Source organism: Muntiacus reevesi, chromosome X (genome assembly GCF_963930625.1).
Source record: "Muntiacus reevesi chromosome X, mMunRee1.1, whole genome shotgun sequence".
Taxonomy (NCBI): domain Eukaryota; kingdom Metazoa; phylum Chordata; class Mammalia; order Artiodactyla; family Cervidae; genus Muntiacus; species Muntiacus reevesi.
Window position 1 is genome coordinate 58,639,004 of NC_089271.1, and position 19,736 is coordinate 58,658,739.

At 37.0% G+C, this 19,736-nt stretch overlaps 1 protein-coding gene and 1 pseudogene across 1 annotated transcript in view; one reads left to right on the top strand and one right to left on the bottom strand.

Moving 5' to 3' along the window:
• Positions 1–4,598: 4,598 nt before the first annotated feature.
• Positions 4,599–6,009, top strand: LOC136153768 (large ribosomal subunit protein uL4 pseudogene; annotated as a pseudogene).
• Positions 6,010–16,735: 10,726 nt separating this feature from the next.
• Positions 16,736–19,736, bottom strand: part of OPHN1 (oligophrenin 1) — a 734,952-nt gene continuing 731,951 nt past the window's right edge. The window contains exon 25 of the mRNA XM_065915121.1: positions 16,736–16,772. The gene's annotated coding sequence lies outside the window, so the exon portion shown is untranslated. The remainder of the gene's footprint in view (positions 16,773–19,736) is intronic.

A 19,736-nucleotide genomic window follows, 5' to 3' on the forward strand; every position in this document is an offset into this window, starting at 1 on the left:
TTTTCAAATGATCATGGATTGTAGACCTTTACACCTTAACAGGTAAAGAGCCCTAGATCTAAACTCAGTAACTGCATACATTCAAATCTGAACTCAACTAATGCCTTAGCTATATGACTCTGAGTAAGTTATTTAACTTCTTCAAGCTTGAGTTTCCTTACACATACCATGAAAATCAATTAATGCCTGTCTCAGAGAGTGTCATTATTTTTGTTCCATGGTAAATAATAAATAGTAATAAGAATGTTAGTTGTTGTGGATAATGATGATGATGATGAAGATTTATAATTTGAGAATTCAACAGTATCTGTTTAGCAGATGTATAGCATAGGAAGTTCTACACGCTTGCTTCTGACACTGACCCCTTCTCGAGAAGCAGCCTTAGGCAGTTGTTTCTGTATAAGATTGTCATGTCATGTGATATGGGACCATGATATTCTGGCCACAAGTAATTGAAACAGGGATCTATGCAAAATTCAAAAATAATACAAAACAAGGTTTCTTAACCTATTTGGGATAGCGAAATTTTTTCCTCCTGAAAAAGCTACACATTAATTATACTTTGCCATATATTTTAGGGAGTCTATGGCCCTCTTAAAGATCACTCTATATATATGCATTAGTATACTGTATAGGTCTTTATCTTCTGGTTTACTTCACTCTGTATAATGGGCTTCAGTTTCATCCACCTCATTAGAACTAATTCAGATGATTTCTGTTTAATGGTTGAGTAATATTCCATAGTGTATATCTACCATAGCTTCCTTATTCACTCATCTGCTGATGGGCATCTAGGTTGCTTCCATGTCCTGGCTATTACAAACAGTGCTGCGATGAACATTGGGGTACACGTGTCTCTTTCAGATCTAGTTTCCTTGGTGTGTGTGCCCAGAATTAGCCTCCAACTAATAAAAATAAATGGAAAAAAAAAGATCACTCTAATCCAAATGCCGTATGGCATATACTGACACGGAAACAAAAATATAGATCAATGGAAATGGATAGAAAGTCTAGAGATAAAACCATGCACCTAATCTATGACAAAGGAGGCAAGAATATACAAGGGAGAAAAGACAGTCTCTTCAATAAGTGGTGCTGAAGAAACTACACAACTGCATGTAAAAGAATGAAATTAGAATACTCCCTAACACCATGCACAAAAATAAACTCAAAATGGATTAAAGACCTAAATGCAAGAATGAATACTATAAAACTTTTAGAGGGAAACATAGGCAGAACACACCTCTGACATAAATTGCAGCAGGATTTTGTTTTCATACACCTAATATAATGAAAATTAAAAATGGAACCTATTTAAACTTAAAAGCTTTTGTACAGCAAAGGAAACCATATGCAAAATGAAAAGACAGTCCTCTAGGTTATTATTGAGCCCTGGTTTGAGTTCCCTGAGTCATACAGCAAATTTCCATTGGATGTCTATTTTACACATGATAACGGATATTTCATGGAGGGGTTGAATGGAGAGGGAGGTGGGAAGTATGTTCAAGTAGGAAAGAACATGAGTAAACCTATGGCTGATTCATGTTGATGCTTGGTAGAAACCAATGCAATACTGTGAAACAATTATCCTCCCATTAAAATTTTTTTAAAAAGATATAGAAAAGAAAAGACAAACCTCAAAATGAGAGAAATTATTTGCAAACAGAACCACCAACAAGGGATTAACCTCCAAAATGTACAAACAGCTCATGTAGCTCAATATTAAAACAAAATTTTAAAAAAAGAAGATCTAAATAGACATTTCTCCAAAGAAGACATATAGGCAATTAAAACGCACGTGAAATTATGCTGAACATCATTAACAATTAGAGAAATGCAAATCAAAACTACAGCGAAGTATCACCTCACACAGGTCAGAGTACCAGTCATCAAAAAGTCTACAAACAACAAATGCTGGAGAGGATGTGAAGAAAAAGGAAACCCCCAACACTGTTTTTGGATATGTAAACTGCTACAGCCACTATAGATAACAATATGGGGGTTCCTTTAAAAACTAAAAATAGAGCTACCATATGATTCACCAGTCCTATTCCTGGGTGTATATCTGAAGAAAACCATAATTTGAAAAAGCCTCATCAAACCTCATTTCTTGGATTATTGAACTGCCTTGTGGCCAGCAGAGTGAGCTTGGAGTCAGTAACATATTGTTGGTTATAAATTCTGTGTTATTCATTAAATCTTCAGAACTTATTCATCTTCTAATTGTAAGTTTGTAAGAGCTTTTGACCAAGAGCTCCTAATTCACTTACTCTCCTAATTCACTTACTCTTTTGACCAAGAGCTCCTAATTCACTTACTCTCCAGCCCTTGGTAATAACTATTGTACTCTCTGTTTTTATAAGTTTATTCATTTAGATTTTACATGTAAGTAGTATTATACAGTATTTGTCTTTTTCTGACTTATCTCACTCATCATATCCCCTTTCAGTTCCATGAATATCATCACTATGGTAGGAACTCATTATTTCTCATAGATTAATAATATTTCATTGTGTTGGACGGCAAGGAGATAAAACCAGTCAATCTTAAGGGAAATAAACCCTGAATACTCATTGGAAGAACTGATGTTGAAGCTGAAGCTCCAGTATTTTGGTCATCTGATATGAACAGCTTACTCATTGGAAAAGTCCTTGATGCTGGATGGTATCACTGATGTAATGGACCTGCACTTGGGCAAGCTTTGGGAGATGGTGAGGGACAGGAAGGTCTGGCGTGCTGCAGTCCATGGGGTCACAAAGAGTCGGACATGACTGGGCGACTGAACAAAAACAACATAAATAGGTACTACATCCTTTTCATCCATTCATCCATTAATGGAAATAGGTTGTTTCCATATCTTGGTTATTGTGAGTAACAATGCAACAAACATTTAAATGCAGTTTTCTTTTTGGTATTCTGTTTCTCTTCCTTTGGTTATATACTAAGAAGTAGGATTGCTGTGTGATATGATAGCTGCATTTTTCTTTGAAGAACCTTCATATTGTTTTCTGTAGTGGTTGAACCAATTTATATTCCCACCAATTGTGCTCAATGGTTCCCTTCTCTGTACATCCTTGTTAGCACATGTTATCTCTTTTTTCTTAATTATAACCATTCCAACAGGTGTGAGGTGATATCTCCTCTTGGTTTTGATTTGCATTTCCTTGACTATTAGTAATGTTAAGCTTCTTTTGATGCATCCGTTGACCATTTGAAGACATTCCTTTGATAATTGTCTGGTCAGTTTGTCAATTTTTAAGTTGATTTGGTTTGTTATTGTTGTTATGAAGTTGTATGAGTATTCTGCAAGCATTTTTATATTGACCCTCATCTAATATATGGTTTGCAAATGTTTTCTCCCATTCTGCAGGTTGCCTTTTCATCTTGGTGATTATTTACTTTATTTGCAGAAGCTTTTTGATTTGATGTAGTCCCACTTGTTGATTTCTGCTTTTGTTAATAATGCTTTTGATGTTATATCCAAAATATCATTGCCAAGACAAATGTCAAGGAGCTTATTCCCAAAGTTTTCCTATGTAAGTTTTTGGTAACACATCTTATGGTTAAGTCCATAATCCATTTCAAGTTAATTTCTTGAGTGTTATAAGATAAGGGATCAACTTCACCTTGTGTGATTTCTAGGTTTTCCAGACACCATATATTGAGGAAACTATTCTTTGTCATTGAGTAAACTTGGCTCCATTCTCAAATATTAGTTGATCTCATATGTGTGTGCAGGGATAATTTTTGGCCTCTATAGTCCAATCCACACTACAATATGTCTATTTTTATGCCCAAACCATAATGTTTTATTAATAATTACTATGGATTTGCAATATAGTTTGAAATCAGGAATTGATATTAAGATTAATTATTTTGATCCATGAGCAAGTATATCTTTCAAATGATTGTATTTTTCCATTTCTTTCACCAAATTATTATGGATTTTATTGTACAGATCTTTCAATTCCTTGACTAAGTTTATTCCTAAGTATACTGCTGTTTATGGTACTATTGTGAATGGTATAGCATTCTTTCTTTCTTTCCAGATATTTCTTTGTTAGTGCATAGAAATGCCACTAATTCCTTTGTGTTAATATTATATCCTGCAACTTTACTGAATTTGTTAATTAATTATAACCGCTTTTTCTGTTGTTGAGTCTTCAGGTTTTCCTGTTTATAAAATTTTGGTGCTGTTGCTGTTTAGTCACTAAGTTGTGTTCAACTCTTCTGTGACCCCATAGACTGTAGCCCACCAGGCTTCTCTGTCTATGGGATTTCCCAGGCAAGAATACCAGAGTGGATTGTCATTTCCTTTTCCAGGGTACTCTCCCTACCCAAAGATCAAACCTACATCTCCTGTATTGGCAGGCATATTCTTTACTGCCGAACCACCAGGGAAGCCCCAAAAGATCATTTTCAAATAACAACAGCTTTGGACTTCTCCTGCAGTCTAGTTATTAAGACTTCATACTTCCAATGCAGGAGGCACAGATTCAATCCCTGGTCAGGGAACAAAGATCCCACATGCCACAGATCATGACCCAAAAATCCAATTTCATGTCATCTTTAAGATTTAGATGGCTTTTCCTGTGGGAGCTGCCAGGTTGAGAGGAGCGTGGCCTTCTCCTCTCCCCGCCATGGCGCGTGCTCATCCACTCATATCAGTGTACTCTGAAAAGGGGGAGTCCTCTGGCAAAAATGTCACTTTGCCTGCTGTGTTCAAGGCTCCCATTCGACCTGATATTTTTAACTTTGTTCACACCAACTTGCGCAAAAACAACAGACAGCCCTATGCTGTCAGTGAATTAGCAGGTCATCAAACCAGTGCTGAGTCTTGAGGTACCAGTAGAGCTAAGGCTCGAATTCCCAGGGTTCGAAGTGGCGGGACTCACCGTTCTGGTCAGGGTGCTTTTGGAAATATGTGTCGTGGGGGCCGCATGTTTGCACCAAGCAAGACCTGGCGATGTTGTCACCGCAGAGTGAATACAACACAGAAGCGATATGCCATCTGCTCTGCACTGGCTGCCTCAGCCTTACCAGTGCTGGTCATGTCTAAAGGTAATCACATAGAGGAAGTTCCTAAACTTCCTTTGGTGGTTGAAGATAAAGCTGAAGGCTACAAGAAGACCAAGGAGGCTGTTTTGCTTCTGAAGAAACTTAAGGCCTGGAATGATATCAAAAAGGTTTACGCCTCTCAGCGAATGAGAGCGGGTAAAGGCAAAATGAGAAACATTCGCCGTATCCAGCGCAAGGGACCCTGCATCATCTATAATGAAGACAATGGTATCATCAAAGCCTTCAGAAACAACCCTGGAATTACTCTGCTTAATGTAAGCAAGCTGAACATTCTGAAACTTGCTCCTGGTGGTCATGTGGGACGTTTCTGCATTTGGACTGAAAGTGCTTTCTGAAAGTTAGATGCGCTATACGGCACTTGGCATCAAGTAGCCTCCCTCAAGAGTAACTACAACTCCCCATGCACAAGATGCTCAATACAGACCTTAGCAGAATCTTGAAAAGCCCAGAAATCCAAAGAGCACTCCGAGCACCATGCAAGAAGATTCATTGCAGAGTCCTGAAGAAGAATCCACTGAAAAACCTGAGAATCATGTTGAAGCTTAACCCATACGCAAAGACTAAGCCCTGGAACACCATTCTTCGAAAGGCCAAGAACTACAAAATCTGCATGGATAAGGCAGCAGCAGCACCAGAAGCCAAATCAGATCAGAAGGGGGTTCAGGGCAAGAAGCCTGTGCTGGGAAACAAAGAAAAGAAGGCTGTTGGCGATAAGAAGCTGAAGAAGCCTGTGGTGGGAGAAAGGCTGCAGGGACCAAGAAACCAGCAGCTGAAAAGAAACCCACAGAAAAGAAACCCACCTCAGAGGAAAAGAAGGCTGCTGCATAAACTTAAATTTGTTTATTCCATAAATGCCAAATCATTTTGGACAGCTAATTTTGAATAAAGACCTGAACAAAGAGGCAATGAGAAACATGAAAAAAAAAAAAAGATTTAGATGTATTTTGTTTCTTTATCTTGCCTAATTGCTCTAACTAGAACTTCCAGTACTATGTTGAAAAACGATTGTAATAGTGGGCTTCCTTGTCTTGTTCCTAATATTAGAGGAAGAGGTTTCAATTTATCATCATGGATATAATATCAGCTGTGTATTTGGCACACCTGCTTTTATTATGGAAGGTGTGTTCCTAGAAGTAGCAAATTGCTGAAAAAAGTTTTTAATAAAAAAAAAAATTGCTGAATTTTGTCAATGATTTTTCTGTATCTATTTAAGTGATCATATAATTTTTACTACTCATTCCATTAATAACTTTTATTCAGTTTCGTTCAGTTCAGTCGCTCAGTCATTTCTGACTCTTTGTAACAGCACACCAGGCATCCCTGTCCTTCACCAAGTCCCGGAGTCCACCCAAACCCGTTTCCATCGAGTCAGTGATGCCATCCAGCCATCTCATCCTCTGTCGTCCCCTTCACCTCCTGCCCTCAATCTTTCCCAGCATCAGGGTCTTCTCAAATGAGTCAGCTCTTCGCATCAGGGGGTCAAAGTACTGGAGTTTCAGCTTCAACATCAGTCCTTCCAATGAACACCTAGGACTGATCTCCTTTAGAATGGACTGGTTGGATTTCCTTGCAGTCCAAGTGACTCTAAAGAGTTTTCTCCAACACCACAGTTCAAAAGCATCGATTATTCAGCACTCAGCTTTCGTTATAATCCAACTCTCACATCCATACATGGCCACTGGAAAAACCATACCCTTGAATACATGGAGCTTTGTTGACAAAGTCATGTTTCTGCTTTTTAATATGTTGTCTAGGTTGATCATAACTTTCCTTCCAGGGAGTAAGTGTCTTAATTTCATGGCTGCAATCACCAACTGCAGTGATTCTGGAGACCAAAACAATAAAGTCAGCCACTGTTTCTGCATCTTTTTACCATGAAGTGATGGGACTGGATGTCATGATCTCTGTTTTCTGAATGTTGAGCTTTAAGCTAACTTTTTCATGCTTCTCTTTCACTGTCATCAAGAGGTTCTTTAGTTCTTCTTCACTTTCTGTCATAAGGGTGGTGTCATCTGCATAACTGAGGTTATTGATATTTCTCCCAGCAATCTTGATTTTAGCTTGTGCTTGCTTGAGCCCAGAGTCTCTCATGATGTATTCTGCATATAATTTAAATAATCAGGGTGGCAGTATACAGCTTTGAAGAACTCCTTTTCCTATTTGGAAACTCTATATGGGTTTCTCAAGAGGCAGGTCAAGTGGTCTGGTATTCCCATCTCTTTCAGAATTTTCCACAGTTTATTGTGATCCACATAGTCAAAGGCTTTGGCATAGTCAATAAAGCAGAAATAGATGTTTTCCTGGAACTCTCTTGCTTTTCCTATTTTCCAGCAGATGTTGGCAATTTGATTTCTGATTCCTATGCCTTTTCTAAAATCAGCTTGAACAGCTGGAAGTTCAAGGTTCACGTATTGCTGAAGCCTGGCTTGGAGAATTTTGAGCATTACTTTACTAGTGTGTGAGATGAGTGCAATTGTGCGGTAGTTTGAGCATTCTTTGGCTTTGCCTTTCTTTGCGATTGGAATGAAAATGGAACTTTTCCAGTCCTGTGGCCACTGCTGAGTTTTCCAAATTTGCTGGCATATTGAGTGCAGAACTTTCACAGCATCATCTTTCCGGATTTGAAATAGCTCAACTGGAATTCCATCACCTCCAGTAGCTTTGTTCATAGTGATGCTTCCTAAAGCCCACTTGACTTCACATACCAGGATGTCTGACTCTAGGTGAGTGATCACACCGTCGTGATTTTCTGGGTCGTGAAGATCTTTTTTGTACAGTTCTTCTGTGTATTCTTGCCACCTCTTAATATCTTCTGCTTCTGTTAGGTCCATACCATTCCTGTCCTTTATTGAGCCCGTCCTTGCATGAAATGTTCCTTCAGTATCTCTAATTTTCTTGAAGAGGTCTCTAATCTTTCCCATTCTATTGTTTTCCTCTATTTCTTTGCACTGATCGCTGAGGAAGGCTTTCTTATCTCTCCTTGCTATTCTTTGGAACTCTGCATTCAAATGTGTATGTCTTTCCTTTCCTCCTTTGCTTTTTGCTTCCCTTCTTTTCACATCTATTTGTAGAGCCTCCTCAGATAGCCATTTTGCTTTTTAACTTTCTTTATCTTGGGGATGGTTTTGATTCCTGTCTCCTGTACAATGTCACGAACCTCCATCCATAGTTCATCAGGCACTCTGTCTATCACATCTAGTCCCTTAAATCTATTTCTCACTTCCATTGTATACTAATAAGGGATTTGATTCAGGTCATATTTGAATGGTCTAGTGGTTTTCTCCAATTTCTTCAATTTCAATCTGAATTTGGTAATAAGGATTTCGTCATTTGAGCCACAGTCAACTCCCAGTCTTGTTTCTGCTGACTGTATAGAGCTTCTCCAACTTTTATTTCTTATTCCATTAATATGACATATCACATTTATTTTATTTATTTTGGACCATAATCAGAGCCCAGGGTTCAATCCCACTTGATCATACTCAATTCTTTCAATGTGAATTTTGAAATTAAAAGATAGTTAATTTGCAAAATTATATTTTCAGGTTTATAGCTTAATGATCCTGTACTTTTATGGATTATATTACATTATAGGTTATTACAAAGTAATGACTAAAATTACCTTGTTGCTTCTCTATTTTATGCATAATGGTTATATGTGTTAATACTATACCCTTAATTTGCTTCTCTGTCTTTTCCTATTTCCTTTGTAACCACAAATTTGTTTTCAGTGTCTGTGAGTCTGTTTCTGTGTTGTAATGTGTTATTGAATTCAATTTGACAATATCTTGTTGAGAATTTTTGCATCTATATTTACCAGGGATAGTGTTGTCCGGTTTTCTTATAGTTTCCTTATGTGGTTTTGATATCAGGGCAATGCTGGCCTCATAAAATAAATTTGGAAGTATTCCCTCCTCTTCAATTTTTTGGAAGTGTTTGAGAGGTATTGGAATTAATACATTTAAAGAGGAATTAACACATTCCTCTTTATTTTTTGTTTGTATTTTGTTGTTTATTTTTCATTTATTTTTATTAGTTGGAGGCTAATTACTTTACAATATTGTAGTGGTTTTTGCCATACATTGACATGAATTAGCCATGGATTTACATGTGTTCCCCATCCCGATACCCCCCTCCCGCCTCCCTCCCCATCCCATCCCTCTGGGTCTTCCCAGTGCACCAGCCCTGAGCCCTTGTCTCATGCATGCAACCTGAACTGGCGATCTGTTTCACACCTGATAGTATACTTGTTTCAATGCCATTCTCTCAGAACATCGCACCCTTGCCTTCTCCCACAGAGTCCAAAAGTCTGTTCTGTACATCTGTGTCTCTTTTTTTGTTTTGCATATAGGGGTAGCGTTACCATCTTTTAAAATTCCATATATATGTGTTAGTATCCTGTATTGATGTTTAACTTTCTGGCTTACTTCACTCTGTATAATGGGCTCCAGTTTCATCCATCTCATTAGGACTGATTCAAATGAATTCTTTTTAATGGCTGAGTAATATTCCATTGGGTATATGTACCACAGTTTCCCTATCGATTCGTCTGCTGATGGGCATCTAGGCTACTTCCATGTCCTGGCTATTAAAAACAGTGCTGCAGTGAACATTGGGGTGCACGTGTCTCTTTCAGATCTGGGTGCCCAGGAGTGGAATTGCTGGGTCATATGGCAGTTCTATTTCCAGTTTTTTGTGGAATCTCCACACTCTTCTCCGTAGTGGCTGTATTAGTTTGCATTCCCACCAACAGTGTGAGAGGGTTCCCTTTTCTCCACACCCTCTCCAGCATTTATTGCTGGTAGACTTTTGGATAGCAGCCATCCTGACTAGCGTGTAATGGTACCTCATTGTGGTTTTGATTTGCATTCCTCTGATAATGAGTTATGTTGAGCATCTTTCCATATGTTTGTTAGCCATCTGTATGTCTTCTTTGGAGAAATGTCTGTTTAGTTCTTTGGCCCACTTTTTGATTGGGTCTATTATTTTTCTGGAATTGAGCTGCAGGTGTTGCTTGTATATTTTTGAAATTAATCCTTTGTCTGTTTCTTCATTTGCTATTATTTTCTCCCATTCTGAAGACTGTCTTTTCACCTTGCTTCTATTTTCCTTTGTTGTGCAAATGCTTTTAAGTTTCATTAGGTCCCATCTGTTTATTTTTGCTTTTATTTCCAATATTCTGGGGGATGGGTTATAGAGGATCTTGCTGTGATTTATGTTGGAGAGTGTTTTGCCTATGTTCTCCTCTAGACGTTTTATAGTTTCTGGTCTTACATTTAGATCTTTAATCCATTTTGAGTTGTTTTTGTATATGGTGTGAGAAAGTGTTCTAGTTTCATTCTTTTACAAGTGGTTGACCAGTTTTCCCAGCACGACTTGTTAAAGAGGTTGTCTTTTTTCCATTGTATATTCTTGCCTCCTTTGTTGAAGATAAGGTGTCTAAAGGTATGTGGATTTATCTCTGGACTTTCTATTTTGTTCCATTGATCTATATTTCTGTCTTTGTGCCAGTACCATACTTTCTTGATGACTATGGCTTTGTAGTAGAGTCTGAAGTCAGGCAGGTTGATTCCTCCTGTTCCCTTCTTCTTTCTCAAGACACACATTCCTCTTTAAATGTTTCCTAAAGTTCACCAGTAAAACCATCTACTCCTGGGCTTTTTCTTTGGTGGAAGTCGTCTGATTACCATATCTTTTTTTTTTTTTTTTTTTAATTCACCTTACTCTTTATCGGTATATTTGGATTTTGTGCTTCTGATTCCATCTTGGTAGGTTGTATGTTTCTAGCAATTGATTAATTTCTTCTAGGTCATCAAATTTGTTGGCATATAATTGCTAATATTAGTCTCTTATGATTACATTTTTGTGATATCACTTTCAATGTCTTCCCTGTCATTTCAGATTTTATTTTTGTGCTTTTTTTTTATTCTATATAAGACTAGCTAAATTTTTTTTAAGTTTTTTATCTTTCCAAAAAAGAAAGCTATTTTTCTTGGTCTTTTCTACTGTTTTTTTTGTTTGTTTGTTTCCATTTCATTTGTTTCCACTCCAAACTTTGGTATTTACTTCCCTCTGCTAATTCTGGGCTTATTATTATTATTATTTTACTTTTTTAGTTCCTTGAAATATAATGCTGGGTTGTTTATTTGATATCTTTCTTTTTAATGCACACCTTTATTGCTATAAATGGCCCCCTGAGAACTCCTTATGCATCAATTCATAAGTTTCTGTGTGTTCCATTTTAGCCTTTTTCAAGATATTTTTAACATCCATTTTTATTTCTTCAACCCATTGTTTACTCAATAATGCTTTTTGGTTTCCACATGTTTGTAAATTTTCCAGTTTTCCTCTTATTTCATTTTAAATCAGTTTATGCATTTATTTATTTATTTTGGGTGTGCTAGATGTTTTTTACTCCATAGGCTTTTCTCTAGCTGTGGGGACCAGAGGCTACTCTCTAGTTGTGGTGTTTGGGCTCCTTATTGTGGTAGCTTCTCTTGTTGTGGAGCATGGGCTCTAGGATGCATGGGCTTCAGTGGATGTGGTGCATGAACTCAGTAGTTGTGGTTTTGGGGGATCTAGAGCACAGGCTCAATAGTGAGGTGCATGGACATGGGATCCTCCTAGATCACAGATTGAACCTGTGTCTCCTGCATTCTCAGGTGGGCTCTTTATCACTGAGCTACCAGGGAAGCTTTCTTCTTGTTTTTGATTTCTAATTTCATATCACTGTAGTCAGACAAGTTCCTTGGTATGATTTCAATCTTCCCTAAATTTGCTAAGACTTGCTTTATGACCTATCATATAATCTATCCTATTGTATTTTGTGTGCACTTGAGAAACACGTAAGTGAAATGTTGTGTATGTGTTTGTTAGATCCATTTATTCTAATGTTTAGCCCAAATCCAATGTTTCATTGTAATATTTTCTCTGGATGATTGGTTCATTGTTGAAAGTATTGTGGTACTCTAGTATTATTGTGTTGCGATTTATTTCTTCCTTCAGATCTGTTAGTATTTACCTAGTATATTTAGGCACTCTGATATTGAGTGCACATATATGATTGGTTTTTCTTGTTTACGAAGTGACCACTTTATCATTATGTAATGATCTTTCTGTCTTTTGTTCCTGTTTGAAGTTTAACATCTATTTTGTCTAATAAGAGTATTAATTCTCATACTTTCTTTTGGTTTCACTTGCATGAAATATCCTTTTCCCTCCTTCCACTTTGTTGAACCTATGTGTGTCCTCAAAGGTAAAGTTCATAGCATATAATTGGATTTTGTACTTTATCCATTCAGCAACTATGTGCCTTTTGATCCAGCCATTTAAAGTAATTATTGCTGTATAAACTATTACTGTCATCTTATTAATTGCTTTCTGCCTGTTTTGTAGTTCCATTGTTTCTTTTTTTTATTTTTAAGCACTTTAGCATGCATTTTTCAAAAGAAATTTACTTATTTTAATTGGAGGCTAATTACTTTACAATATTGTAGTGGTTTTTGCCACACATTGACGTGAATTAGCCATGGGTGTACATGTGTTCCCCATCTTGAACACCCCTCCCACCTCCCTTCCCACCCCATCCCTCAAGGTCATCCCAGTGCACCAGCCCTGAGCACCCTGTCTCATGCATCAAACCTGGACTGATGATCTCCTGTCTCTCTTCCTAAACTTGTGAATTGGTTAATAGCCATGGTCTTATGCACTGATCTGATTCCTCTCTTTTTACCTTTTGCAAATTTACTGTAGGTTTTGTTTTGTGTTTAGCATGAGGTTTACATAAAATATTTCGCTTAGGAAGTTCATTTTTAGCAAATAGCAAGTTAACTTCAATTGCATGAAAAACTATACTTTTCCTTTTTTTATGCTTCTAATGTTAAATTTATCTTTTATGCTCTGTACTCATTAATAAATTATAGTAGCTACAGTTATGCTTATTACACTTTTTAAAAATCTTTATATACAAGTGCTTAAAACAGCATAATATGTATGGTTATAGTTTTATAAGTATGACTTGATATTTACCTTTGCCAGTATGTTGTATATTGTACTGTGTTTTCATGTTACAAGGCAGTGTTTTTATTCACCTTGAAGAACTTCTTAAAAGATAGCTGTAGTGGTGGTGAACTCTCTTAACTTTTCTTTTACCTGATAAAGTATTTCTCCTTCATTTCTGAATAAAACTTTGCCAGATAGTGTATTCTTGGATGGCAGTTTTTCCCCCAAATTTTGAATATATCATTCCACTCTCTCCTAGCTTGTCAGGATTCTGTTGAGAAATATAGCCTAATGAGGGTCCTTATGTAGGTTATAATATTTTTTATTACTGCTTTTAGGATACTCTTCATCCTTTCATTTTGATGGTTTCATTATAATGTGTCTTAGAGAGGTTATTATGGGATTTGGAGGTGGTTGGTTTTATGATTTTAAAAGATTATTGGAGTATAGTTGATTTACAAGGTTGTGTTAATTTCAGGTGTATAGCAAAGTGAATCAGTTATCTGTATACATATAGCCACTCCTTTTTATATTATGTTCCCATATAGGCCATTACAGAGTATTGAGCAGAGTTCCCTGTGCTGTACAGTAGGTTCCTATTAGTTATCTATTTTATATGCAATAGTGTGTATATGTCAATTCCAATCTCCCAAATTATCCCTCCCCTCTCATTCCTGGTAATCATAAGTTTGTTGTCTACCTCTGGAACTCTACTTGGATAATTTATTTTGAATTATGATAATGGGGTGATCTATTTGCTTCATAAACTGAGGTGTCCAAGCCTCTCCCAAGGTTTGGGATTTTCTCATTACTATTTTTTCAGTAAAAATTTTGCATCCTTTCCTTCTGTTTTCTTTCTGGTGCTATAGTGATTGTGATATTTTTTCATTTGCTGATGTCCATTAATAATATATAGTTTTTTTCTCTATTTTCATTATTTTATTTTGTTTGTTCTCTCCTGACTGGGTTATTTTAAAGTTCCTATGCTCTAGATCATAGATTCTATCTTCTGTCAGGTCTATTCTGCTTCTAATGTTCTCCATTGCAGAGTTTTACCCATTCATTGAGTTCTTCAGCTCCCAAATTTATGTTTAACTTTTTTACAAATGCTCTTGGTTAAATATTTCAGTTAATTTGTGACTTTTTTCTTTAGTTTATTGAATTGTCTTTATGTATTTTCTTATATCTTAGTTTCCTCAAAACAGCTATTTTGACTTCTTTATTGGGTAAAGTATAGGATTCTGTGTCTTTGAGTTCAGTTACTGGAAACTACGGGAATTTTTTATGTTTCCTTGATTCTACTTATTCCTTTGTGTTTTGCATTTCTGTTTTTGCAATTGATGTTACACTCACCACTTTCCCTCTTTTCTAGTTGCCTTCAGGATGGAGACATTTTTCATTGGTCCTGCTTATTTCTGAGACTTTCTCTGACTGTGTGGATACATCTGTTTCACACTTCTTATTCCACCTTGTAGCAGAATTTTTTAAATTGCATGACTTTGATCTTACACTTCACCAGGCTGGCTGCTTGAAACCTTTTTTTTGTTTTGTTTTCAGCAGGTAGCCCTTCAGCTCAAGTTTGTGGTTTCACTCTTACCCACAGACCATGGTCTATTTTCTACATGCACTCTTTGTCTACCAGAGGCTGCACTTGGACAAAAAGCTCATTGCAGAGTGGAAGGATGTGTTGATTTAACTCTCTGAGCATTTGGGTAACTGATGGCCAGGTGGGGAATCTTCAGATGAGGTTGAACCAATGGCTAATGGGTCAGCTACCTCCTCAAGTCCTAAACTCAGTCAGTAGGAATAGACTCTCATTAATGCCTTCCTACTTTTATCTTCCCTCTTCTGGATCTCCTCCATCCTACCAGTAATGGAAGTCTCACGTCAATACTCTGGGTGCTGTGGCAGAGAAATGTATTTCCCTCACAATGTCTCACACAGCTGGGGCATTTGGGCACTTACCCCCCATCCTTTTTTCCCCCAAAAGTATTATAGTTATTGACTTGTTCAGACTCACACTGTGCCACCTTGAGGCAAAGTTCCTCTTACCCTCCCCAATGCATCAAAATTCATATTTTTGTTCCATTGGAGTATTTGAATTTCTCAGAATACCTGGACTTCTACAAAAGCTCTCCTGTAAGTGGGTATTAGTCCAAGTTATCACTCTATAGGTTTCCCCACACTGTGGTGAGAAGGGTGGAACTGGTTCACAAGTACCTGCTTATTCCATAACCCATACTGAGATCTGTCTGCATATCATCTGATTCAAATGTGAGAGTTATCCCATAACTTGTACAGAGTTTCAACTGTTCATAGAGAATGGCATATTTTATTGTTAAAAGGGAAGGAGGCCAAATGAATAGGTCTTCTTTTAAATTAGAGGATAAATTACCTTAAAATATTGTGATGTTTTTGCCATACATCAACATGAATCAGCCATAGGTATACATATGTCCCCTACCTCTTGAACCCCCCTCTCACTTCCCTTCCCATCCCACAACTCTAGGTTGTTGTAGAGCACCAGCTTTGGGTTCCCTGCATCACACATCAAATTAACATTGGATATCTATTTTACATGTGGCAATATATATGTTTCAATATCATTCTCTCAAATTATCCAACTGTCTCCTTCTCCCACTGTGTCCAAATGTCTCTTCTTTATATCTGTGTCTCCTTTGCTGCCCTGCAGGTAGGATCATCAGTACTACCTTTCTAGATTCCATATATATGCATTAACATATGGTATTTGTCATTCTCTTTCTGAATTACTTCACTCTGTATAATAGACTCTAGGTTCATCCACCTCATTAAAACTGACTTCTTTTTTATTCAGTTCAGTTCAGTTCAGTCGCTCAGTCATGTCTGACTCTGCAACCCCATGGACTGCAGCACGCCAGGCTTCCCTGTCCATCACCAACTCCCAGAGTTTACTCAAGCTCATGTCCATTGAGTCGGTGATGCCATACAACCATCTCCTTCCCTGTCATCCCCTTCTCCTCCTGCCCTTAATCTTTCCCAGCATCAGGGTATTTTCAAATGAATCAGCTCTTCACATCAGGTGGCCAAAGCATTGGAGTTTCAACTTCAACATCAGTCCTTCCAGTGAATACCCAGGACTGATCTCCATTGGGATGGACTGGGTGGATCTCCTTGCAGTTCAAGGAACTCTCAAGAGTCTTCTCCAACACCACAGTTCAAAAGCATCAATTCTTCAGTGCTCAGCTTTCGTTATAGTCCAACTCTCACATCCATACATGACCACTGGAAAAACCATACCCTTGACTAGACGGACTTTTGTTGACAAAGTAATGTCTCTGCTTTTTAATATGCTGTCTAGGTTGGTCATAACCTTCCTTCCAAGGAGTAAGTGCCTTTTAATTTCATGGTTGCAGTCACCATCTGCAGTGACCTTGAAACCCAAAAAATAAAGTCAGCCACTGTTTCCACTGTTTCTCCATCTATTTGCCATGAAGTGATGGGACTAGATGCCGTGAGCTTTGTTTTCTGAATGTTGAGCTTTAAGCCAACGTTTTCACTCTCCTCTTTCACTTTCATCAAGAGGCTCTTTAGTTCTTTACTTTCTGCCATAAGGGTGGTGTCATCTGCACATCTGAGGTTACTGATATTTCTCCCAGCAAGCTTGATTCCAGCTTGTGCTTCATCCAGCCCAGCATTTCTCATGGTGTACTCTGCATATAAGTTAAATAAGCGTGGTGACAATATACAGCCTTGATGTACTCCTTTTCCTATTTGGAACCAAATAAAGAACCAATTTTTTTTTTATAGTTGAGTAATATTCCATTGTGTATATGTACCACAACTTCCTTATCCATTCATCTGTTGATGCCCATCTAGGTTGCTTCCATGCCCTAACTATTGTAAATAGTGTTGCAATGAATATTAGGATAAATTTGTCTTTTTCAGTTATGGTTTCCTCAAAGTATATGCCAAGTAGTAGAATTGCTGTGTAGTATGGTAGTTTTACGCCTAGTTTTTTAAGGAATCTCCATACTGTTCTCCGTAGTGGCTGTATGGTGGGAAGGAGAGATGTCTTAGGCTGCTATGATAGACATGTCACATTCATTTTATTGATTTTTGTTATCATTTTATTAGTTCTTCTCATCTGCTAGTTTTGTTTTTATTTTTGTCTCTTTTTTTCAAGTTCCTTTAAGTAGGGACTTAAGCTATCGATTTGAAACTTTTTTTCTTCTCCAATGTAAACAGTTGGCATCACATATTTACCTCTAAGCACTGCATTAACTGATTGCCACAATTTTTTATATGTTGCATTTTCATTTTCACTCAGTTTTAAGTATTCATTTAAATTTCCTTTAAGCTGTCCATTTGACTCATGGATCATTTATAAGTATGTGGTTAATTTACAAGTGTTTGATAATTTTTCTATCATCTTTCTATCATGATATCTAGTTTGATTTCATTATGGTCAGAGAACTCTTTGTATTTTCAATTTGAACTTCTTTAATGAAGGAAATTCCTTAACGACTTAGAAAATTGAACAGATTTAGTATGTTTATTAGCCACTGAGCTAATCCCTTTTCTAAAGTTCTTTAAACCTTTAGCCCATTTTTATTGGGTTGTTAATTTTTTCCTTATTGATCTATAAATGTTTATATATTCTAAATATATAATTATCAATATTTGTTGTTAACATTTTCCCCACTATGTATCTTTCTTTTTCCACCCTCTTCCTAAGGTACAAATTGCATTAATAATTGCAATGTAGTGCAATATACCAATTTTTATGCTTAGCATTTATGTCTTATAAAGAAACCATGATGACATTTTCTCATATTTCATCTACAAACATTACTGCTTTATCTTTCATATTTTTCCATGACTACCTCACTGTGCTCCTCAGTTTGAGCTTGGCAATGTATCTAGAGAGGCCAGGACCTGGGGGGAAATGTCATCTAGAGATGCAGAGGTTGACCTAGGGGCCCTGAGGCTTAGCCAAGGTGAGGCAACAGTTGTGGCCATTCTTGGTACTTATTCAAGCTATTCCCCAGAAGCAGTTCAGAATTTTGAACAGCAGCACTGCTGTTGAATTTCCTGTGATCATCTTGCTCTATGCCCCAGCCTAAGTAGAGCAAACAATTCAATCCCACTCGCTTTATGGCACAGCTTAACACTAGATCTGGAATGGCCACAAAAGTGAGAAAGATGCAGCCATGGATTTCCTCTGAGCAGAGCCACAAGTGCTTAGACAGGCAGAGCACTGGGCCTTAGTAAGTGCATGAACCCCACTTGCTTCAACACTCCCCTCCTTTAAGACAAAGGCCCCAGTGTGGGAAGAAGAAACACTTGGAAGGGAGCTGAACCCTGCCACTAACATAGTGGTCACAGACACTGAGCAGAAAGGAAGCCTGCCTCACAGCTTGTGCAGGCTCCAGCTCTCACATTATAGCCACCTTGGTGAAAGCAGCCAACTCATCTTGAGAAAAGATGTGACTGGTGACTACATCAAATTTAGCTGTCTCACCAAAAGTAACGTGTGCATGCAGTCTATATATAGGGAAGTTCCCACATAAAAACACACATTAAAGACCACAATAGGTAACAGTGGTTAACAGTTTCAGTTAAATTCAGGAATGGAGAAGGTTAAGGAAAATCAAAAGCTTTTCAATTGAGAGAACATAAGAAAAACCTTAAAAAAACAAATAATGAAATAGAATCAGACAATTTACCATATAAAGCAATTTTTAAAATATTAATAAAAATGTTAACTGAGTTAGGGAAGAGAATTGATCTAAACACTGATCTTTTTAACAAAGAATTACCAAATATAAAGAAGACTTTAATCAAAAATAAATTCAATATTTGAGATCAAAAGCACTCTAAAAGCAATGAATAAGAGACTATATGACACAGAAGAACACATCAGAATAGCAGACATAAAGAAAGATTTTAAAAATGAGTACAACATAAGTGATCTCTCACATAACAACAAACTTGGAAACATTCACATTATAAGCATTCCATGAGGAGAGAAAGAGAGAAAACAGTATTGTAAATGCATTAGAAGTAATTGTGGCTGAAAACTTCCCAAGCCTAAAGAAGGAAAAAGATGTCTAAGACATGTCATAATTTAACTGGCAAAAGTTTTAAAGAGATAAATCTAAAGACAGCAAGAGGAAAGAAGTCATATACAAGGGAATCCCCATGAGACTATCAGCTGAATTCTCTGCAGAAATTGTGCAGGCCATAAGGGAGTGGTGTGATATAGGCAACATGCTGAAAAGGAAAACCCTGCAGCCCTGGATACACCACCCAGCAAGATTATCATTCAGAATAGAAGAGAAATAAAGAACTTCTTAGACTAGCAAAAACTAAAAGAATTAATCAATACTACATCTACCCTAAAATAAATATTAAAGTATCTTCTCTATATGGGAAAGAAGTAATATATATAGGAAAGGGAAAATTCCAACAGGAAAGGCAAATATATAGTAAGGATTGAAGGTCACTCAAACCTGTACATAGGTTAAAAGACAAAAAATTATAAAAGCTACTATAACTACAATAAACATGAAATAAGCATGAAAATATGCTATCAAAACAACAAAATGTAGGGGAGCATAGTAAACAATGTAGATCTTTTAAAAATTTCCTTGAGTTTAAATGATTACCAGTTT